General features: G+C 36.7%; 1 protein-coding gene across 5 annotated transcripts in view; it reads left to right on the plus strand.

Annotated features, from left to right (window-relative positions):
* Nucleotides 1-14,309, plus strand: part of TBL1XR1 (TBL1X receptor 1) — a 177,198-nt gene that overhangs the window by 56,358 nt on the left and 106,531 nt on the right. Inside the window, exon 2 of one of the 5 annotated variants that reach the window (XM_042998482.1) lies at nt 1,122-1,446. The exons of 3 other annotated variants lie outside the window; for them this stretch is intronic. The gene's annotated coding sequence lies outside the window, so the exon portion shown is untranslated. Of the gene's footprint in view, nt 1-1,121; nt 1,447-5,553; nt 5,618-14,309 lie in introns of those variants that run through there. One more of the 5 variants, XM_042998481.1, reaches the window with a different exon arrangement.

Raw genomic sequence — 14,309 nt, forward strand, 5'->3', positions numbered from 1 at the left:
GAAGTGTTACGGCACTCTTTATTTATTTATTTATTTATTTAATTTATTTTTAGTACTTTTTATCTTTACCAAACTAGTAGATGAAAAATGCTATCTTGTGTTTTTAAAAATTAAAAAAAAAAATTTTATTTATTTATTTTGAGAGAGAACATGCATAGGAGGGGCAGAGAAGAGAGAATCCCAAGCAGGGTTCATGCTGTCAGCGCAGAGCCTGACATGGGGCTCCATCTCACAAACTGTGAGATCCTGACCAGAGTCTAAATCAACTATCTTGTATTTTTTAAAGGTTTCATTGTAGTATAAGGTTTCATTGTAATAAAGGTTTCATTGTAATATAACAGATAAAAATACATAAAAAATCACAAAATATAGCTTGATGAGTTTCATAAATTGAACACACCTGTGTAACCGCGCCCCCCAGTCATTGTACAGTCCCCAACTTCTGGAAAGATAACCATTATCCTTACTTAGATCATTGATTATTTATTTTTGTACTTCATATAAATCATAACAGTATATGTCCTTATTTATGGCTTCTTTGCTTAGCATCGTATCTAACAAGTTGTATTGGAAATTCTCAGTGAAATATTAAATTTGCACACTTCTAAGGAGAATCTTTTCATGTTTCAAGCCTTAAAATTTTTATTTTCTGTAAACTGTTTTTCTGTATCCATGGGTGGATGATCATTCTTATGGATCTCTTTATATAAAGGAAGTTAATCCTTTACATGGGATATGAGTTATACCTGTTTTCTAAAGTTAGTCATGCCTTGGGGCGCCTGGGTGGCTCAGTCGGTTAAGCGTCCGACTTCGGCTCAGGTCATGATCTTGCGGTTCGTGGGTTTGAGCCCCGCTTCAGGCTCTGTGCTGACAGCTCAGAGCCTGGAGCCTGTTTCGGATTCTGTGTCTCCCTCCCTGTCTCTGACCCTCCCCCGTTCATGCTCTGTCTCTCTCTGTCTCAAAAATAAATAAACGTTAAAAAAAAAATTAAAAAAAAAAAAAAGTTAGTCATGCCTTTTTATTTGGCATATAATGGTTCTTACATGAAGATTTTTTTAAATTAAGTAATTTTTTATGGCCATTAAATTTTTTTCTCCCCATTGTATTATTTTCCTCAATAGGTCTACTGTTTTCTGATCATCCAATAACCTTTGTTCAAGCACACTTTAATGTCAGTGAAGATGAAAGTATAATAAGTGAAAATCGATAATGCTGACCATGGTATTTGAATTAAATGTGAATGAGGTATAAGAAAAGGTGCCTGTAAGAAGATATTGCCACTGTCCAGGAGGCTCTAGGTATATGCAGCGAAAGAAGTATAACAAACTTTATGGGCAAAATGAAGAAAGTGGTTGTGGTGAAAAGGATGATGTTCCACAGGAAGTGATGCTGGCAAAAAATTTCCCACTAAAGGAACTTTCTGAGATATTCCATGACCTTGAAAATGTAAGAGTTAAAATGTTAGAAGCTGTATGACAGTTCCCTGTGGTGTATGAAATCTAAAAGATGCTCTGTACTCTAAGTTATACCATGAGAGAAGACAAACGTCAAACTACTTGTAAGTTATTTACAAAGAAATAAAGTACTTTAATTCATAGTGGTTCTCATTTTAAAAATTATTAAAAAATATTATTGTATTTTTATTATAACATTTAATATGGTATATTAGAAAATATTAGTTTTACTGTATTTTTATTATAGAACAGTTTTTAATGTTTTGATAATTTTAAACGTCACAGAACAGGTCCCACTGAAGAAGGTCACTTCGCTTGGTTTCATCTTCCATTATCATTTCTATGACCACACTACCATACAAAATGGGGACTGCCTGTGTGTGTGTTTGAACTAACAACTGCCCCCCCTCCGCTCCTTAAATTGACCTAATAGTTTTAGAAAATGATCTCTTCGTCGTCTGTTCTGACCTGGGAGTCCATCATAGATTAGGTACAACTGAGAAAATGGTATGTTTTTCATGTACTTAAGGACTTGAATTCTTGGAGGTGCTCTGGATTTCGTTTCTTCCCCAAATTGCCAAGTGTGGATCTTAACAGTCTCATGAGCTTTATGAAGACGAGTATGCAAGGTCATCAAGGACAACAGTGGTTTTGTGTGTGTATTCAGAACCTGTTCTGTACTAGGCACTGTGTAAAGGATGTACAGATAGATAAGAGGTAACATATTGGAGTTGTGTATAAATATAGAAGAATTAAAGTTCATGATACTGAAACATTTTTAATACTTTTATAGTGTTGTTGAATTCTTTGCTGTGTTCTGTGATGTTGGTGATGCTACAAGAGTGATTGTTGTTTTCAAGGAAATTGGTGGGAACCAGATTGAGCATCTTTATATAGGTCAGAAGGCAACATGTCTAACTCATGCCATAAAACAGATATTTTAATGTTAATAATACATTGTCTTATTGGTGATACAGGTGAGGACTTAAGTTCAAAGGAGTAAGAAGTTATTTCCAGCTAGGGTATTCAGAGCAGGCTTCATGGATGCAGTACAGCTTTTCAAGGGCTTGAAAGATACCTTGTGGGCATGTTTATTTATTTGTTTGTTTATTTAAAATTATTAATGCTTAGTTTTGAAACAGAGCATGAGTAGGGGAGGGGCAGAGAGAGAGGGAGACACAGACCTGAAGCAGGCTCCAGGGTCTGAGCTGACAGCACAGAGCCTGATGCGGGCTTGAACTCCCAGACTGTGAGATCGTGACCTGAGCCGAAGATGGACACTTAGCCAGCTGAGCCACCCAGGCGCCCCAGGCATGTTTATTTTTTTAAGTTATTTTTAAATTTTTATTTGTTCTTTTTTTTTGTTTTAATGTTTATTTTTGAGAGAGCACAAGAGGAGCGGGGGAGGGGCAGAGAGCGAGGGAGACAGGACTCAAAGTGGGCTCTGTGCTGATAGCAGAGAGCCTGATGTGGGGCTCAAACTCAGGAACCATGAGATCATGACCTGAGCTGAACGAAGTTGGAGGCTTAACCTACTATGCCACCCAGGTGCCCCACTCCTGGGCATGTTAACAGAAGCATGTACCAATTGGAGCAGACAATGCTGGGAAAGTCCTAAAGATAAAAACCCTTGTCTGATTTGTCTTAATTTTATTACATAACCCATTTTGGTTAATGATGTTTGACCGCTGATTGTTGGATTATTAATATTACTGATTTTTGTTCTCAAAAGAATGTTGCTGTATGATTCAGGATTGTATAGTATAGTAGGTCTCAAAGTGTGGTCTCTTTGTAACCTGTTAGCATTGCAAATCCTTGAATCCACCCCAGACCTAGCAGTTGGAATGGAAAGAACAGGGGTGGGACCCAGCAATCTGCTTTAACAAGTCCTACCTTGTTTTGAGAGGACTAGGCATTTATAATTCATTGTTACCCTTTGAAAAAATCTGTATCATTTTTATTTGATAGAGCATTTTTTTTTTTTTTTTACATAATCTTTCCTAGAAGCTATTAATGATTAATCACCCATTTGGTAACTTTGATTAAAAGTCATTGCTTGGGCACCTGGGTGGCTTAGTCAGTTGAGCATCGGACTCTTGATTTCAACTCAGCTCATCATCCCAGGGTTGTGGGATCGAGCCCCATGTCGGGCTCACAAGCATGCACATGTGTACTTTCTCTCACTCTCTCTCTCTCTTTTTTTAAAGTCATTGCTCTGCAACTTAAAATCTGGAAATTATTTAGGGGACTGTTTTAATTGTGAGTAGTAATTATAAAGAAAATTGCTAGTACATCTCCTTGGCACATCAAGTATACTTGCTGTTTTATTGTCACCCAGAATTTAAAACTGAGGTATTGTGGCCATTGGGTATGTAGAAAGGAAACATGTTCTAATACTGTTTTTGACTTTTATGAAATCTTTTAATGATACCTGTCAGTTTTTATACTAATTTGTTTTGGAATTGTAATAATTCATTATTTCTAATTAAATTCTAATAATTGAGGGACTGTTAGGCTTTTCCAAAGGGGCTGGACTGCACTTTACATTCTGATCAGCAGTGTTTGAGGGTTCCAATTTGTCTGTATCCTCAACAACCATTATTACTGTCCTTTTGTTTTGATAGCCTTCCTTGTGGATGTGAAGTGGTATCTCATTGTGATTTTGATTTGCATTTCCCTGATGGCTAGTGATGTTGAAGGTATTTTCATGTGCTTATTGGCCATTTGTGTGTTGTCTTTGGAATATCTGTTCAGATAATTGGCCCATTTTAAAATTATATTGTTTGCCTCCTTATTATTGAGTTGTACTATTCATATATTCTAGACACAAGTCTCTTATGTTTTGCAAAAATTTCCTTCCATTTTGTGGGTTTTCTCTTCTTTGATGGTGTGTCCTTTGAAGGGAAAGAGTTTTAAATTTTGAGGATGGCAGTTTGTTTTTTCTTTTGTTGCTTGTACTTTAGGTATCCTAGCTAACCATTGCCTAATCCAGAGTTACTTAGGTCTTTGATCCATTTTAATTTTTTTTATATGGTATGAAGTACGGTTCCATTTTCATTCTTTTGCATGTGGATATCCATTTGTCCCAGCACCCATTTCTTATAGTGACAGATTTTTGTGAATTTTTATCTATACTTCCTAGGTCTTTTTTTGTGCTTGAAGAGATTTTGAGTTTTACTGTCTACACCCACCCCATTGTCCAAGAAAGAATAAATTTACTAACTGTTGAAAAGACGCTGTGAATAAAGCACTGTGTACTGTTTTAGGAGTCCTAATTTTAGAAGGACATAAAGTGGAGCAGATTTTTGTTAATTGTTAGGTCACAAATTTTTAAAATGGGAAATAGAACACTTGGGAGTAAGAGACTGGAAGAAAGTCCTTCCAGTTGCTAACTAGTTTCATTTAAAGTAGAGTTAGACTTGTTTTGTATAGTTCAAGAAGCTCTGAGTAGGAATTACAGGTAAATACATTTGAATCCTAGAGAAGAAAGAACTTTGAAAACAATTAGAGCTGTCTAATAATTTACTAAAAAAGCACCTTTATGCAAAAGCACTCAACATTGGAGAAGCTCAAGCAGAGGTTGAATGATGGGTCATTTTGTCATTAAAATTACAAAATGAGGGGCTCCTGGATGGCTCAGTTGGTTGTGTCTGACTTCAGTTCAGGTCATGATCTCCTGGTTTGTGAGTTCCAGCCCCACATCGGGCTCTCAACTGTCAGTATGGAGCCGCTTCAGATCCTCTGTCCTTCTCTCTCTTTCTTTTTCAAAAATAAAACCATTAAAAAATTTTTTTCTTTAATGGTTTTATTTATTTTTTGAGAGAGAAAGTGAGTGGGAGAGGGGCAGAGAGAGAGGGAGACACAGAATCAGAAGGAGGCTCCAGGCTCTGAGCTGTCAGCACAGAGCCCAGGGAGGGGCTTGAACTCAGGAACTGCGAAATCATGACTTGAGCCAAGGTGGACGTCCAACTGACTGAGCCACCCAGGCGCCCCCAAAATAAAACATTTAAAAAAGCGTTTTAAAAAAATTACAGAATGGGTTTCTCCATGGAATGAAGTTTGTTGAAGGTTTTCTATTTCCTATTGTTTTCTTTCACAGTTGTGAAGGGTTTTCTCTTCAGGGTTCATCCTCTTCCACACTTTTGTCAAGTAGGAGAATGAGGGTGAGTGAAAATGGGCTATTGTCTTGAAGGCTTAAATAATAGAAGTAATCCAGTTTTTGATTAGCTAACATTGTTGTGCATTATCCTGAATATTAGCTCACCGCATGAGTAAAGGTGTGTTTTTGTATATGTATGTGCACTCCCCCCCCGACGTAAACACACACACACACACACACACACACACACACGCACACACATGTCTCTAACCTTGTTGTAACACATAGTGAACAGTGGGGATGAGGCACTGTAGCAAGAGGGAAAATTGGGATGAAAACTAGTAAGTATTAGTCTAAGGTCAAATTTAGGCATGGTTGTGGATTGTTCAATGAAGAAAAGCTGGCATAAATGCAGGGAAATGTAAATTGTGATAGTATAAATTTTCCTTTCGGGAAATGACCCTTCCTGATTCAGGGAATTTTGCTCTTTATAAATGATCTCTTAGAAGAGTACATACTGTTAAAAGGAGAAAATGTGCTAGTGTAGATTTATCCTTTTGTGATAGGTGTATTTGAATCATATGTTTTAAGGTTTGAAAAAAACCCTGATCATTATATAAGCTGATTGAGACACATGAATTTGAATACCTGGCCTTAGGCAAAATAATTTAAGGACACTTAGTGATAAGATTCATACTATATGCTTAAATTAGAATTGGGAACATGAAAAAATCCGATGCCTTCATTTCTTTGAAGTGAGATTTTGGAATGAGCTTTATAGAAAAATTTCTGAGCTTAGCCTGTTCCATGTATTAAACATTTATCTTGTTTGCTCAATTTTAGGGGTGTTTGTCTATTTCTCTCTTTTTGTCTTTCCTTTCCTTTCCTTTCCTTTCCTTTCCTTTCCTTTCCTTTCCTTTCCTTTCGTTTCGTTTCGTTTCGTTTCCTTTCGTTTCCTTTCGTTTCCTTTCATTTCCTTTCCACACCCAACATGGGGTTTGAACTCACACCCTAAGATCAAGAGTCACATGATCTACTGACCCAGCCAGGTACCCCATTATTTCTCACTTTGAGTATACCCTGGAATCCTGGTTGGGAATGATTGGCTTCAAACAGAAGCTTTTTTTCCCCCCTTTTCTGTGATGTGGTATAGTTATGCCTTAACGAGCAATTGGTATAAATATATTAAAATAAACATGTCTTTCTGTAATTGTAGCTTTTTAAGGCTTGAATTTAAAATATTTGTTAATGTGTGTATTCTTTTATGCTTAAGAATGTAAAAAGTGTTTTTAGTGTATATGAGTTTTCCTTCTAAGTTACTATACATTAAAAAAAGCATATTAAAGTATACTGTCAAGATTTTCTTTTCTTTTGCCTGTTTTTGAATGTACCACCTAAAGATTGCTAATGTTTAGGTTTCTTTCCATGATCCTATCAGAAGTTAGTAAAGCACTTCACTTCCTTTCTCAATTAATAGATACAAGACATGTATGAAGAAACAAAACAGATGAACATAGGGGAAGGGAAGGAAAAATAAAAGATAAAAAATGAGATGGAGGCAAGCCATAAGAGACTCTTAAATATAGAATACAAATTGGGGGTTGATGGAGGGGACGTGGGGAAGGAGATGGGCTCAATGGGTAATAGGCACTAAGGAGGGCACTTGCTGGGATGAGCACTGGGTGTTATATCTAAGTGATGAATCACTAAATTCTACTCCTGAAACCAGCACTAACTACACTGTATGTTAACTAACTCAAATCTAAAAAAAAAAAAAAAAAAAAGACATGTATATGCAGTACTGGATAGAATGTGGGGGAAAATATTGCACAAGATGGTATTTTCCTATGGCTGACTTTTGCTTATAATGTTTAATAGCCTTATTTAAATTTAGGGAGAGAGTCCTTGTATTAAAGAGTACCCTACATTCGACTAGTATAAGCTATAGAGTAATTTAAAAAATGCTATTGGAGTTGGAAGATGAAGAAAAACATTGTTTATGCTAATTATTTGGTATTTGAATGAGCCTGAAAAGACTCCTTTGTGACCACCAGTCCTTATACCACATATGTGATAATCTGTGCTTTGATGTGCAGCTATCCCCACTATTTAAAGAACCTGTTGCCCTGTGCCTTTGCCTTTTTTAGCTCTGTCAGCCAGAATCTGTCATTGATTCAAGAGCTCTGCTTTTCTTTAAACTTGACCATAGTAGCTGTATGAAAGCTGTTCTAGCAAATTTGAATTTCCAAGAGTGTGCCTTCCCTGTTGGTGGACTTGTAGTGTTTTAGCTGCAGTATTTTAGGTCAGAGATTTTGCACAAGAGTTCAAATCAGTATTTATAGAGCCAAATTTGACATTAGTGCTTGCAGCAGATGTTATGACAATATTAAGGACTTTGGGTCAATTCTTGGCAATTTTCAGGTTATGTGCTAAACTTTCGATGCTATCCTCTCTGTTCTTTCATCTCACTTCTTCTGTTACCCCACACTGGAGTGACACTGCATTTCTAGATGCTTTGACACAGGCTTACAGTGTTCAGCACATCTATCTTGTATAGCAGTTCTGTGTCTTCAGATGTCTTATTTTAGAGGAGGAAGTATTTGAATTGTAACCTGTAGCACCAAAGAGAACAAATTTCACTTAGTAGACACGGTATTGTGGAATAAGTAAATTTGACAGTTGTGCCCAGAAGCAGAATTTTGGTGAATTTGTCAACACAAATGTATTGTGATTTAAGTATATCTTCTATTAATAGGAAAAAACTTAGTTTATTAATATTGCTTTAATTTTTAACGCACTTCACAATTTTGACTTCATATCAATTAATGAGAATTAAATGGAATGTTGGGATTACCTGCATTTCTTCTGTGGGATTGGGGTTGAGGTTGTTTTTATAATTCCTTCAAGCCCTATATTCTACGTTTCCAGTAATCTGTGACTCTTCAGCTTCCATGGATTTTACTTGTTTAGCTACAAAAAAAAAATCTTATGAAATCTAAAGTTAAATTAGATACGATGTCAGCTTTACCAAGCTTTACAGGCTTGCCTTCCTTATATCTCACAAGAAATAAGCTCAGTGAGGTTGTGGGAGTTTCATTTCTCTCAGTTCCAAATGCCAAAGAGAGACTTGAATTCAGAGCCAATGATAAGAGGTGTTGCATAATCTTGTTAGGCCACCAAATTTATGTTAATCACCAGATAAGACCCTTTCTTTCCCTCAGGGAGTTAAGAGTTTAAAGAGAAAGTTAAATGCATGTGGCCTGTACGAATTTAGTCTGGTTGAAAAACCTGCACATTGTTTGGAAGTAAAAGATAACGGTTGAAAGAAGGATGTGTAAAAGTCAAATTGGGACTTTTTCTGGAGGAGATAGGCTATGAAGTGAAGAAAGAGATTTCTAAGCGAAGTTTTATTTTTAAACTCTTTTTATGAAAAATTTCAAGATACATAAAAGAGAGTAATGTAATAAATTCTTACGTTCCTGTTGCTTAACTTCCAGTGTTAAGCAGGTCATGGTCAATCTTTTTTATCTGTATCAAGGGTCATTAGACTAAGGCCAGGTTTTGGTAAATAAAGTGTTTTGGAACATACCAAGTCCATTCATTATATTACTGTCTACAGGCTGTCTTTGTGCTACAGTGGCAGCATTGAGTAGATGGGATAGACTGTAAGGCCCCCCCCCCCCCCCCAAACCTACAATATTTACTTCCTGCCTCTTTGTAAAAAATGTTTGCCAGTCCCTGATCTATATGCCTACCCATTCCTTTCAATGGTGTATTTTTTTTCCTTTTCTGTAAATTTGACCTCTCACATACCTTTCAAATAGATTTTTCAGTTTTGGTATTTTTCACATTTGCTTTATATTATTAATCATTTCTTGTCATTTTATTTATCTCATTATTTTAGTTGAGCCATTTAAGAATAAGTTGTACACATTATGGTCATTTACCTCTAAATACTTGGGTGTACCCTGAAGAACAAGGATATTCTCTTACATAACAGTGCAGTGGTCACATTTACGGATATTTAACATTGATACAGTATTGATACAATATAGTATTTAACATATTCCATATTAAAATTCTGCCAGTTATCCTATTGATCTTGTTAGCCATTGGTTTGCCCTAACTCAGGATCCAATCCAAGATCACACATTGAGTAATCTTTAACCTGGCATATTCCTCAGCCTTTCTTTGTGTTTTATTACTTTGACATTGACAGTTTTAAAGAACGTTCTTGAGTTTGAGTTCATTTCCTCAGGAACAGATTCAGATTATACTAACTGTGGTTTTAAAGGAATGAAAAGCATGGAGTAACATAACAAGAAGAAGCTGTAGGTTATAATTTAATTCTAGGCCAAGTATCAAGAATGAGTCCTGAGTTCTGGTTATTGGAAAATAATTGTTCGTTATCGCCACATAGTTTCCATTGTGTGTGTTAAGCAAAAAAAGTACGCAATGCTATATTTAAAGAGCATGGGCTTTGAAGGTGGTTGGCATAGTTTTAAATCTCAACTCTATTGTGAATTAATTGTAAAAAGGGAAGCAAATTAACATCTTAGGGCCCTTTGTAAAAAATATGGCTAATTTCTGCCTTTTCAAGATGTTTGGAGGAGTAAGTGAGATAATGCATGCAAAGTAGAAGGATGCCAGGCTGTGTGTTATTTATTACAATATAGTAAAATTTGAAAAGGAGGAAAATCACTATGAGAACTGTCAAAAAAGAAATTTGAGTGGAGAATGCACTTTACCTGTGATTTGAAGGATGGGTTGGCTTTGGATAAACTAGGTGTGAAGAATCCATTGGAAAGTTTCGTGTGTGAGGGGATATGTTCAGATTAGGAAGTAATGTTAGAGTGAGGAATTGGTAAAAACATAAACCTTGGCGTTTGAGTTTGAAGGTCTGCATTATAGTCCAGCCTTTGCCACTGGCTGTTGGGGTGCATTATTTCATAGGTCTGGACTGTGTTTTCCAGCACTGTAAAATGACATATTACCAGCAATTTTCATAAAGGAGAATCATCCTTGATAGGTTGGAGTAGTGGGGGAAGGCTTTCAGCAGGAAAGCGTTAAGATGAGTCTTGAAAAATAGGTAGGCTCTGGATAGAAGGAAAGGGAAAGCCATTAGACCAGCATGTTAAATTATAAAGAAGGCACTATTGGAAATAAGCCTGTTGTATCACAGGTTAAGGAGTGATGCATGTTGGAAAGTAATGAGAAATTAAGGTTATCAGTTCTGAGCCCTATAAGTAGGGTCTTTATAGCATTTAGAGTTGGAGTAAAAAAATGACCCTCTTAAGTTATTTAAATAAAGGTTGGCGAGATGCATATTGGAGTAGAACTAAATTCACTTCATGCAATTTTGAGGGACGACAGTTTTTGTGTACTTTGTTTAGGGAGCCTGAGGAAGATACCTCAAACTCTCTTCTGCCAGAAATTTAATATGAAAAATACTAAGACTTAGTGGAAATAGAGGGCAACTATAGTGCTGTAATAAAATGACCTTTAAGAAAACGGGTGAGGTTGAAATATAGACCAGTGATTGAGTTATAGGCCTGAAGAGTCTTTGGAATGTTTCTGCATGTCAGTTGACTCTGGAGCTTCTGCAGACCCAGTCATCCAAGTATGGCAGTTGATCTTGGAGGAAAGTGGAAGTGTAAACTGAAACAATTTGCAACATTGGTAGTTAGTACTGCTGCCTGGGCCAGGATCTAGGCCAACAGCATGTCACAGTGTAGCAGAATCTGGACCATTGTCTGTTCAGAGTAAATTTCAACAATCCTGTCATGTGGCAGTAAAGACAGACAGTATACAGATAACTGTTCTTTGTTCTCCCTGCCTCCGGGTTAATAACCTTCCTTCTGGTAGTCATCATATCTATTTGCCTATCTATAAATAGCATCAAGGGAAGTCCTAATTATATATGAGTCCAGCTACTCCTTGGAGAAATGAGCGAGTTGGGACCATATTTGACCACAAATTGTTGAAAGAGGTTCTGGGAACCAACTTAATTGGGTGGAGTAGGTATATTCTTGATCCATAGAACTGGTGTTGTTTCTTTCTTTGAAAACCTTTTGGTTCAGGTTTTTCTGAACTAATGCTTTCAGTAAGTCCTGTTTTCTGGAGTTGCTTTTTAGTGTTTGCAGTCAGTGAACCTGAATGGTTATAGTGCTAAAACCTGAGTCCCTCTTGGTTTTATACAAGCTAAGTTAAGAAATTGAGATAAGGCAGCCCCCATTTATTAGAATGTACTCATTTTGTTTATCTGTCCTCCCCCACTAGAAAATAAATTTCAAGGAGTTTCCTAACTGCTCTGTCCTTATTAGCATTGGAAATGATGTAAGTTTTCCTAAAGTTTTTACTCTTACTCCCTTTTTCCTTCCCCCATGTTTATGGGCTTTGTTTCAATCAGTGAAAGGAGTCAGTATGACAAGGTACATTTGAATTTTGTGTAGGATACTTAGTTGTGCCTTTGGGTGACCATACCATGGCCAGATTTTCAGCCTTAATTGGAAAGGACACTTAACACTCTTAACAGGATAAAGCCAGCAGTTTTAAAATTTGTTTTGTACTAGTGATTATTTTTTAATCTTACTTGATAAAATCCCATACTTAAAGAATTACTACCTAAAAGTTATATTAAATCTTATTAAATTACCAAAGAAACACTTGAGTGATGGGGGTGTGCAAAAGGTAGAGTTTGTTATCTGCGTAAAGGAAATTTCTTTCCTGGCCCTAGGTGACCTAGAAAATCAGAAATTTCAGTACTTTTTTCTTTTTTTTAATACCACAGAAGTAGTGAATACATATAATAAAATGAAAAAAAAAATGAGGCTTCTTTACTAGGCCTATCCTCAGGAGACAGCAGTGTTTAAGAACTTGTATTTTGGTTCTTTTGTTATCATTACACGTTTGTTTATGTCTTTCTTTATCTGTTAGCTTGAGACACAATTTACTTTCTATCTTCAACTCCTAAATAAAGTGTCCTTGATAATGTCTTAGTGAAATAGGTGTTCTTAGAATAATGTCTGGGGAGAGATTGTTTTAGAATGACATAAAACGTGAAGTGCAATAAGAGGTTTATTGGGTAGGAGAAATATTGGGAACTGTCAGGAAAAACATTCCTGTGTTTTCCTTTACTCACACACATAATACTTCTGACACTTTTGATCACCAAACGTGTGGTAATTTTTTTCACATCAAGCAATTCTCTTCAACGCCAGCTGGGTGTCCTGTAATTCAACTCAGTTCTGACACTGTCTGCCTGGAGTTAGCATCAGATCCCACAGGGTAGGGGCTCAATACCACAAGACTGCCTCCAGTTCAGATGCTAGTCGCATGTCCCAGGTTGTTGCTTCTGACTGACTGGCAGTGAGTTGGAGTCCTCTGACCCCCCGTGGGTTTCATAATTTGCTAGAGTGGCACATAAAACTCAGGGCCCGCTTAACATTTACCAATTGATTATAGAACGACATGATGAATGAACAGACATTTAGGTAGAAGAGGTAGGTGTGGCAAGGTATGGGCCCATGCTTTAGCTTTTGACGTGTATACTACCCTCACAGTACCTCCGTGTGTTCAGCAATCTGGAAGCTCTCCGAATTTCGTACTTTTGAGATTTTTATGGAGGGTTCATCATGTAGGGTGAGATCAATCATGAGCTCAGTCACCATTGTTCCCCTTCCTGAAGGATCAGGGAGCGGGGCTGAAAGTTCCAAGCTCTGATGAATCATGGCTTGGTCTTTTTGGTGATCAACTCTCATACTGAAGTAGAGTCCTTATCACCCAGCAAATTCCAAGGCATTTAGGAGCTCTGTGTGAGAAATCAGGGTCAAAGACCAAATATTAGCACAAAAGATATTTCTGGTGTTCTTGTCATTAGGAAATTACAAGTTTTAGGAGCTCTTTGCTAGGTACTAGGGTCAGAGACATATGCATATATATACATGTATATTTTCCCCCCTATTTATTTCACAGCAACAAATGGATCAAGTTAGTATTCTAGATAGACTTTGAGAAAAAGTCTAGTATTTCTTTGTGTCCTCCTTGTATACTTAGTTTTAGTCTAGGAATACATCTCTGACTACAGTTGGACTTCAAGGAGATTTAGCCTCTGCCAAGTTGTTTTCCATTCAGAGAATTCCTTGGGGACTTGGAGTTTGAAGAAATTCTAGAAGTTTATTTTTGCATGTGTAGCATGGTTATAACTAAGCTGTTCTTTCCCCCTTTATGTGTAAAGTCCGTGGTCCTTGAATAGGCTCTGAATGAATGAATGACCATTCAAGAGCAGTTCAAAGTTTGAAAAGATTGAGTGGTTTTGGAAGAACAGGACTTCTATATTCAGTTTCTTAGAATGTAGCTTAATAGTAGTCCTTGCTTGAACATTCTACAGTTACGTCCCGAGGTTCTGGCTGAGAACATGGATAAAATAAGGGAGGGGGAAAAATTAAAAATTTATATACTGTGTAGTAAGAAATGTATAAAAGGCCATTGACCCTAGACTTCTGGTTTCTGACTGCTTAATTCTTTGCACAGTATGAAAAATAGCAAATTGATGGGTTCAGTGGTCTTGGTTGATAATTCACCTTAGGGTGATCCCATTCCGCTCTTCAGTACTTCTTCTCTGCCCTTTTGAATGAAATAGCTAGTTTTACTTTATATTTCTCCCAATCAATGACATGGAAATAAAGTGGAATTTATTAAAGCTCCAGGTGGGATTTGCTGACTTCTTTCAAATTAGAAAATTAGTCACTGTACTA

This window comes from Panthera tigris, chromosome C2 (genome assembly GCF_018350195.1).
Source record: "Panthera tigris isolate Pti1 chromosome C2, P.tigris_Pti1_mat1.1, whole genome shotgun sequence".
Taxonomy (NCBI): Eukaryota; Metazoa; Chordata; class Mammalia; order Carnivora; family Felidae; genus Panthera; species Panthera tigris.